The following is a 10,151-nucleotide window of genomic DNA, read 5'->3' as shown; positions in this document are numbered from 1 at the left end:
CCTTTTTTCCTTCATGTGCATGTAAAGGGTTTCCAGGATTCATTTCTCCATCACCTTCCCAAGGCTCAACATGCAGCTAACTTGTTTGCAGTTCCCTGGGTCTTCCTTCTTGCCCTTTTATAAGAGAGAAATGTCATTTGATTTCTTCCAGTCTATGCCATATCTTCCAATCACCATGACTGATCAATATTATCAAGAGTCATTTTGAAATGTCATCTGGCAACTTCCTCTGAGCTTGTGGGTGTATCCTACTAGGGCCCATGGACCTATGCATGTGCTTAAGAATTACTTAAGGTCCATAACCTAATCCTTTTCCACTCAGGGTACATCCACCTTGCTCTGTATTTTCCCCTTGGTCTCTGGGACCTGGGATTTCTGATCTCTGATATCTTCTAGTATTCCAAATAAAGAGAGAGGTCTCCAGAATGTCCTTTCTATGACAATAATTGTGAGGGTGAGGAGAAGGCTGAAATCTTCCAGGTTTAGTTCTTACACCAAGGCTGAGGTTTGCATTAAACAGAAACATATGAAATAGAAGATATTCCTGGGTCCTTTAAAATAGAGGTATAAGCTAAACTAGGCATATAGCCATAGTGATGCTACCCACTTTCTTTGAATTGTTTTCTGATTATATGTCTTCCTCTTTGAATCATTTTGCACAAGTTATTTCACTGAAAAAAGGCAAGTTGATAGGTAACAGGAGATCTAAGATAAATCTTTATTAACTTTTTTTCCCCCCAGTACCCTTTCAGCAGTATCTCTTTAAATTTTCACAAATTCTCTCTAGTGTTCCTCTGTATTTCCTGTTGTTTACAGGAATCCTGATCCTGGTAACTGTTTCTCAGTTGTCATATCCTTCTTTCACCCAGATTCTTTAAAAAAAAAAAAATCAACCCCAAAAACAAAACAAAGCAAAAAAACACAAACCAACAAAACAAACCAAAACACTTGAAGAACGGATGGTTTAATCTATATTCTTAGTATACTCTTGAGGAGAGGATAATGATACAGATAATTCATTATCACCCTTAATTTCATGACAATTTTTATGAGATAATGCAAAAACATGATAGCACTTAATCTCCCATAAACAGCTGGTAAGAAGCAAAGAATGCATTACTTCTTTGAGACAGACCTCATTTCCTTTTACTATTTTAAATAATACTGTAAAAAATATTTGAACATGAAGAAGGAAATGTTTATGTCAAAAGGAGTAAAAGACAAAAGTCAGAAAAAAATGTTCTTTTGCTATTCGGACATAAGGCTTCAGACTTTTTTTGTCAGGTTAATGCTGGTTCTTAAAGAATAAATTTTTCATGATCCCCAAGGGATATGCACTAGCAGTCAAATATAATTTCTGGTTTTTGCAGTGTTCAGTTTACATGTAGACAGTTTATCTGCTTCACCCAAGGTAAATATGACTTCATTCTTCATGTTTATATCTTTCTTATTTTTATCTTGTTTTATCTTTTTTGATGGATTTTAGAAGGAAAGATGTTCAATCATTTAAAATTTCATAAGTACTACTAAGAATGTTTAACTTATAAACAAGTGCACTTATGCTCACCGTAATATTTTAACACTGACATGTAGTTTTCATTCTGTTATGATGGGTTTGTCTTGTTTTAACTGCATTTGCTATTCTCCTATTTTCTGCATTATTGGATAACCTCAAATTGTATTAGAAAATCACCCTTAAAAAAAAAATCCCATTGAGGCAAAGAAGAAGAGTAAATATTAAAGTCTCCATCTTAAAAAAAAAAAGGTTCAATACTGAATTTAAATATTTGATAATTGAATTATTGGTTATATTTAATATTATCACTTAAAATTGTTTTATTAGAAATACTTCAAATAGATTTACAATTTTAGCACACATGTGGCAAGAAAGTGCACTGAAAAAATGACCTAGAGATACACTATTAAGAATTTATATTAGACTGAATAAAGTGTCATGGAGTGCCCATTCAGTTAAATATCTTTTTAATAGTGTTGATTTTTTTATTCTGATTGTGCTGCTTAGGTGCAACAGGTGAAAAGGTCTGTTTTTACTTTTAAGTCAGGAGCAGTTGACATTTATCAGTTTTACTGTTTGTGACATGTGTCATGTCTCAAATTTGGAATAAAATTTTGGAGATAATAAAATCTTGGCGCTTACAGAAAATAATAGGATTTGAGATGTTACATATAGATGGGACTGTCTTATGGATGAATGTTGTCCAAAACAGAAAAGCTAACTAGCAATTCCCACTACAGTAATTTCACGATTACAAGCTGCACCGTTTTGACCAAAATTTTGCTCCCACACCAGAAATGCAGCTTACATTCAGGAGCGGCTAATATGTGAATAATTTCCTGACATTTCCAACCCCGGAAGTGCAAACCGAGTCAGTGCAAACTGCCAAGTCGAGCACCTGCCAGTAAAACTCGGCATTTACGCGATTGTTACAAATTGGTTACTGTGTTGCGTGGCGAGTGGAGTCAGGCTGCGTGCAGGCAGCACAAGGGGCAGAGGTGGGGGAGCTCCCTCCTGCTGGCCCCGCAGCCCGGGGGGAAGGCGGGGGGCTCCACTGCTGGCCCCGCAGCCTGGGGGGAGGCAGGGGGCTCCCATCCCCGCGTGCCGCCATCGCGGGGGTGGGAGGGGGCTCCATCCCCACCTCCCACCACCGTCACGGGTGCCAGTGGACTCCGTGCTCCCCTGCCACCGCAGCACAGCGCTGGGCCGGGGCGAGCGAGCCCAGCGGTGGCGTCAGCACCAAGCTGGGCCACCTGGCCCCGTCGGCAGCCTTGAACCCTCACGGCCCGAGCCAGTAAACCCCGCCATGCCGCGATTCTGTTACTATTTGGCAACTTTGTTGCACGCAGGTCCTCGCTGCGAACGACAGAGTGGCTTATAATTGGGTGCGGCTTGTGTATGGACAAAGAATAAAATGTTTGCCAACACTTGGCAATGCGGCTTATAGTCAGTGCGGCTTGTAATCGTGAAATTACTGTACATTTATTTTAAAATAAAAATGGTACAAAGGACTTGGGCAATATAATTTTTGTTAAGAGATATATAATTACTTTTTTTTGTTTTGTGAAACTAAACCCAACACACAAGAAAAAATTTAAAAAAAAATGTTTATAGCTTTGATTGTGTCTCAAAATAATTGATTTGGAGTTAATAACAATATGCTAACTGTAACTTTATAGTAACAAAAAGGATCACATATCAACCTTTCAGGCATAGGTCCCCTACCTTACCCACTTGAAACCAGTCTTGCAAGCCGGGAGGCTTTGCTGTAAGAATTCCTTGACATTTGCTCTTGCATGCTCTCCCCTTCTCCCCTGCAAACTGACACGTTCTTGAAGGTTGTCTAATAAAGTGCCAGACACATATGATTCAAACCCCTATCAGGAGTAGCACTGGAATACTCTATATTTTGGTTCAAATCACAATGAAAGTAGACTTGAAAGGAAAATAAGAGGGGAGTATATTTGCAGTTGTAAGGGACAAACAGTGATCATCTAATGCAACTGACTGACAATTTCAGGACTGACCAAGAGCTAAAGCACTTTGTTAAATACTGTGGGGTTATCGACCAGCCTGCTCAATCACCTTCTTGTTAAGGAAATATATTTTCATATGTAGTTAAATCTTTTTCTTGTTAAATGTCATCACTTCTTGTGCTTTAAGACAGTAAAGAGTACCTCCCAGTCTAGCGTTATCAGTAAGTAAATCATGGCTGGATCAAAATTAGAATTGGAATATACCTATAACTCTTAAATAATCCAGAAGAAGATCAGATTTGTTCATAAACCCATATCAAAAAAGATGTCAGGAAATTATATTTATCATGCATTTAAAATACTCATCTTACTTGACTGTCATCCATTCAGGAAACTTCTGATAAGTTCTGATACATTATGAAGACATTTTAAAAACCTATAGATCCCTCCACTGTAAATGTCAAATAGTAAATGTAAATTACTGCAGAGAATCTACTGTGTCAATCCTAGACACTGAAATCATACATCTTTATTTGTCAGTAAAATCATATAATCTTTCTTACTGTCTGCCTATCAACATCTGAGCTCAGTTAGGTTTTCAGCCAATTTTTTCTCTACAGCATCAAAGCCATTTTTAGCAAATGCACTGACTTCTGTCCTGTCCTGAAATTTAACATCTGACTGCAGCTGAGGTGTCAATGAAAGATACTGATCTTTCACTGCAGCTGAAGGATCCATCCTTTCCCCATATATCAGAATTTATTTGGAAATTAATGACCTCCTACTCAATGCATACACAAAGAGCATACATATAAATACACACATGAAAAGAAATGAAGTATCTTTAGATAGTGTCACATGATTTTTTTTGTAGACATAGATTGTAAATTATTTGCTTCCTTTGGAATTGAATTACATTTTAATATGATTCCTTCTGATCATATGTTGATTCATACTTGGTTTTTCATGGTCACAAATAGAAAAATACTTTTCTTACCTCCTTCTTGGTTGTGACTGGAGCCATCTATAGCCTTAAAATCAGAAGCATATCTGAGGGTCTGAATTCAGCATCAGAGAAAGCAACCTTATTGTACGTGTCCCACTGTTAATCTTTGCACAGTGGTCCCTGCTTCCACTGTCCCTTCAACTCTAGAAGGTAGTAGACTTTAGAAAGTTCAGAGGATCCAGGTGAGATACAATTGCCTCTCCTAGACAGAGTGATGTGTGGTGGTTCCAGGAGCTGAGAAAAATGAAAAACAAGAGCAGAGATAACCACTGTGTGGATTTTGTAACAGCACTGTCTCCAGACAAGCAACTGTAAGCATCCACAAGAAGACAAGGGTCCTGGGAATGATCTTTGACATAAGTCCTGAAAAGACTTCTGTGAAAAATGTTTCGTCATCCAGTAGGTGAAGATATTTAAATATTAGAGGTGGAAGTTCATTGACTCTGAACCAAATGATAGTACAGTAATTTCATCAATACAAGCCGCACGAGTATAAGCCGCACTTCCAGTACGTCGACAATGTTGATGTCTTTGTCAATAAATAAGCTGCACCCCGAATATTAGCCACACTTTTGTTCGCGGTGAACGTTCACAAAGTCGTCATTTAGTCACACAATCGCGGATTGCCAGGGCTTACTGGCTTACTGTCAACCTTGGAAACATTGTTTCCAAGTGAAAAAAGACACAGACAATACCTGCGGCACCGTTGCCTGCAAGTTTTATTTACAAGCCGAAAAAGACACGAACAATAGTGTGGTCATTTTGCAAGCATTCCCAACGGATCTGCGTTGCCTTTAAACAGCTTCTTAGCAGCGCGGGCTGGCAGCTGAGCACCGAGCAGAGCCACATCTCCCCCCGCTCATCTGCGTGAGCCCAGGGCCCCGCCCGTCCTGTGAGCTCAGCGCCCGCCCCTCCTGTGAGCTCGCCTCCTGAGCTCAGCGCCCCGCCCCCCCCACCCCACGCGAGCCCAGCTAGCCGCACAGCCACACAGGGACGGCCAGCCGTGCAGCTGCACAAGACTGAAAACACTTAAAAAATACAGAAAAATATCACACACTTTTATTAAACTTTTAAACAGTTTCATTTTTCATTCATCAGTCACTTCATCAGTGGCTTCATCTTCCATGAAACCTTCGAAGTCTTCGTCCTCCGTATCAGAAACCAGCAGTTGGGCAATGGTGGAATCCAGCGAACGTGAGCCGGTATCGCCCGTACCTTCACCGTCAGAGTTATCACTTTCAGTACTCTCCATGGCATTGCTGGTCAGTCCAGGAATGACGTCAGCTTTGGTGAACCCTTGGATGATAGTTGTGGTAGTTACTTTACCCCAGGCATCCAGTATCCACTGGCAGACTGTAGCGTAACTTGCTCTGTGCAGCCTCCCGGTGTTGGTGTAGAAATGCTCGCCTTCCATCATCCACTCTTCCCACAGAAATCGCACGTTAGCCTTGAAGGAACAAATAATACCTATGTCCAGAGGCTGCAATTCTTTGGTCAAACCACCCAGTATTACAGCAAGCTCCGACTTCTTCATTTTCACTATTTCTTTCACAGTTTCTGTCGTGTGGGCACACATGGAATCCAAAATTAGCAGTCCCGGCAACTGATTAAAGAACCTATGCAGTGTGCCACCATAAATTTCCGTTAACCAAATCTTCATTGCGTCTTCATCCATCCAGCCTTTTGAATTAACGGCAACCTTTATTCCATTTGGAAATCTGTCTTTAGGGAGGGTTTTCTTTTAAAAATTACCATGGGGTGTAATTTCTGCCCAGCTGACGAAACGCCGAGGATGACCGTAAATGACGTCTTTTCGTTCCCTGTGGCTCTTATCGGTACCATCGATGTTCTGGTGTGCTCCACAGTCCTCGTCAACGGCATATTGAATGTGAGGGGAACTTCGTCCATGTTAATTATACAATGTGGCTGTATATTTTTTTCAGAGATCTTGTTTTTGCAGTAACTCCGGAAGCTGGCTACTTTTTCCTTGTAGTCCGCTGGCAACTGCTGACACACCGTGGTCCTTGTACGAATGGAGAGTTGCTGTCGCTTCATAAAACGGAAGCACCAAGACGCTCCTGCTTTAAATTCTTCTATATGCAATTGATTTGCAATTGCTTTGACTTGTATCCGAATGGCGACAGTAGATAAACTTTGGCCAGCTGCGCTTCACTCAGAAATCCAGTGGTAAAGTCTGTCTTCCAGCTCTGACCATCTTGCTTTATGGCCACGGAAACTTTTCTTTGTCTTTCTTGTAAGACGAAGTTCGTCCTCCTGCTGTCTCCATCTGTGTACCATGCATTCATTAATGCTGAATGCTCTAGCTGCAGGTCTATTCCCATATTCTTTTGCATAGTTAATCGCTTTCAATTTAAACTCTGCATCGTACGCTACTCTCTTCTCTGCAGCCATACCGAGGAAAGAACTCACCAAGGGGAGAACACGCTGAGAGAAGAACGCGCCGAGAAGAGAACGTGCCGTGGGAACTCACTCTGCTAAAATACCGCCCCCACCCCTCAAGTAAAGTCGTCATCCACAGGCAGGCAGTAAGCTGTTCTCTGGTTCATCATCAGAACAACGGGAAACCATGGATTTCAAACTGTTTCAGCTCGGGACCTGACCGGCATGGTACTAGGTAAAGGCAGATATCACATTTTTTGTTCATAAATTAACCGCCCCCGAGTATTAGCCGCGCTTCCGGGTTTCCACCAAAATTTTGGTCAAAACGCTGCGGCTTGTATTCGTGAAATTACTGTAGTTTCTACTTTCAGAGTAGTTGTCTGCATCTTCATCACAAAATTACAGAGTTGTTTGGATTTAAATGAACCATTCAAGAGAATCAAGTCCAATCCTGCTGACATGGATGGGGAGCTCTTTCCCTAAATCAGGGTGCCCAAAGCCATGTCCAATCTGCTCTTGAATAGTTCCAGTCATGGGACATTTACAATTTCTCTGGGCAATCTGTTTCTGTGTCTTACCATCCTCATCATAAACTATTTCCTCCTTCAGCTCAATCTAAATATAGACTTTTTCAGTGTAAAACAATTGCTTCTTGTCTTATCACTACAGGTCTTGGAAAAAATTCTTTCTTCATCTTTGTTGTAAGTCCTTTTTAAGTATTTCTTTCTCATTCATATTTCTTCTTTTATCTCCTTTTATCTCTTCCTTCTTTCCTACAGATGGCTGAATCTGTACACTACTCTTGCAAAGTACAGAAATCTTGCCATGGAAATGGGAGAGGTTTTTACAATTTTCAGTCGGAATAAAAAGGGTTTGAATCTTACAGGTTCCAAAGGGGATCGCTTTTCATTAGCAAGATTATTTTTCAGAAGACAAAAAACTCCACATATGCATGCACATTCTTATGCACACATTCATGCACATCACAGTACATGTGAAAACTATAGATGATAGATATCATGGCAGAATATTACAGCAAAATTTTTTCTAGCTTTTTTCTTGTATGAGGGAAGGAATTAAACTTTGGAAGTTGATTCCATCTCCTCTAACTATGCAGGAGAAAGCCAAGAATTTTTTATTTTATATTTACAAAGCATTGTGTATAGCTTGTACCCTTATAATGCATGTTTCTCTTACAATAAATAGAACTAAAAAAAAAAAGAAATTGAATAACCTCACCTTGACCAACTCTGATCAACAAGACAGGGCAGAAGTCTGACCATGTCTAATATGCAATCTCAGACATCTTGAGAGTTAGATACGGTTTAGAAATAGGGGTACATAGTGTCTTTGAACCAGATTCATCAAATTTTTTTAAAAGATTTTCTCAGTGAAGAGTACATTGAAATATTATATCTCCTTTCACTGCTTCAGAAGCAAGTCTGACTTCCTTTCTAATAAGCCTTGACACAGCACCATGAAAGAGGCAGAGGTCAGATAAATTGTTGGCGTAAAATCCCTACAAAGCCAGAAAGAATACCATGCAGATATTTCACTTGAAGGTAAAACCCTGCCTTTTGTTAATGCTTAGAATATCCTACAGAAGTTAGCTGGGTTATAAGGTTATTGCTGAAGGAGATTACAGTAATTTCATGATTATAAGCCACACCCTTTTAACTAAAATTTTGGTCTCAACCCGGAAGTGCAGCTTACACTCAGGAGCGGCCAATATATGGACGAAGTTATGAATTTTGCCAACCTAGAAGTGCGAGCCCGCAGGAGTCCCGAGCCAAGCTGGAGCCCGCCTGGCCCCAGGGGCAGGGCAGCGGTGGTACTCCCCGGCCCAGCAGGGCCCCTCCGAGCAGCTCTGCCGGGCTCCCAGCCCCCAACACCAGCGGGCCTTGGTTCTGTGCTCCCGCCCACTGCCACGCAGTGCCCGAGGCAGGGCACTGGCCCGGTTGGCGAGCAGCAGGGCCCGCCCGGCACTGGGGCCACACTGGTACTGGGGCAGGCCTGCTCAGTGCTTGGTGGGGCTCTGCCACTCGCCAGGAAACTTTCCTGCCTGCAGCTCCTGCCGCCTCTGACAGCCTGGGGCAGCAGGTCCCCAGGCTACCCGGCCCCTCTGCCCTCGATCCCCTGGGCCGTGACCTCCCCTCACCTGGACAAGAGCAGATCAGACAGGTTTAATAAAAATGAGGAATTTTTCTCTGTATTTTTTTAGTTTTTAGGCTGCATTTAAAGGCTACCCTGATCCGTGAAAAATTTTTGCAAATTGAGCACCTGCCAGTAAACCCCTCGATTGCGCAATTGTTATTAATTCATTATTTTGTTGCACGCAGGTCCTCGCTGCGAACGAAAGTGCAGTTTATAATCTGCTGTGGTTTATATACGGCCAAAGAACGAAAAATTGCTGACACCCGGAAGTGCGGCTTATAATCAGGTGCGGCTTATAATAGTGAAATAACTGTAGTTGACCTTGTTTCGCCAAAAATATTAGAAAAAATAAAGAATGAGAAGTCAAAAAGTTCATGATAATGATACACATGCAGTCTTAAATAATATTTAGGAGGGGGTTTTTAGAGAATAGATAACCATTCTTTCAGTAAAAATTAACTAAAAACAGCCTGTTTGATTTCAGTATTATTTCATAATATTTAAGAATAACTAAGGATTAATTTGTATGTTTTCAGTGTACAGTAATTTCACGACCATAAGGCGCACCAGACTATAAGGCGCACTTTTTTTTTTTGCAGCGAGGATCCGTACCGCGTGCAACAAAGTAATTAATTAGTAACGGAATCCCATGATCGTGGAGTTTACTAGCAGGTGCTCAACTCACAAACATTTTTCACAGATTGCTGTAGCCTTTAAATGCAGTCCCAAGCACCCTCCCCATGCGCGGGGCCTGGCACTCCCACCCACCCCCGGAGCGACCAGGGCTCGCGGCGCGCGGTGGTACAGAGCAGGCATGGCTCAGAGCAGCTCAGAGCAGGCATGGCTCGGATCAGCCGGGATTGTGGTGGCATGAAACAGTTGGGACTCGCGGTGGCACAGAGCGGGCGCGATGCACAGAGGCTCGGAGCGGGCGCAGCTCAGAGCGGACGGGGCTTGTGGCTTCTGCGGCAGCTCACTCCCTCCCTCCCTGCGCCGCTCCAGCAGCCTCGTGCAGCTCCAGGAGCCCCGCAAACCCCTGGGCTTTTCCCCTGCACTGGCGCAGCCCCGATACCGCCACCGGGCGGGCTCTGCTTGGCTC

At 42.2% G+C, this 10,151-nt stretch overlaps 1 pseudogene; it reads left to right on the top strand.

Moving 5' to 3' along the window:
• The first annotated feature begins 6,290 nt into the window (after positions 1–6,290).
• LOC116992267 overlaps positions 6,291–10,151 on the top strand; it is a 114,140-nt pseudogene continuing 110,279 nt past the window's right edge.

Source organism: Catharus ustulatus, chromosome 2, assembly GCF_009819885.2.
Source record: "Catharus ustulatus isolate bCatUst1 chromosome 2, bCatUst1.pri.v2, whole genome shotgun sequence".
NCBI classification, from domain to species: Eukaryota; Metazoa; Chordata; class Aves; order Passeriformes; family Turdidae; genus Catharus; species Catharus ustulatus.
This window is presented reverse-complemented; position numbering and strand designations above follow the sequence as displayed.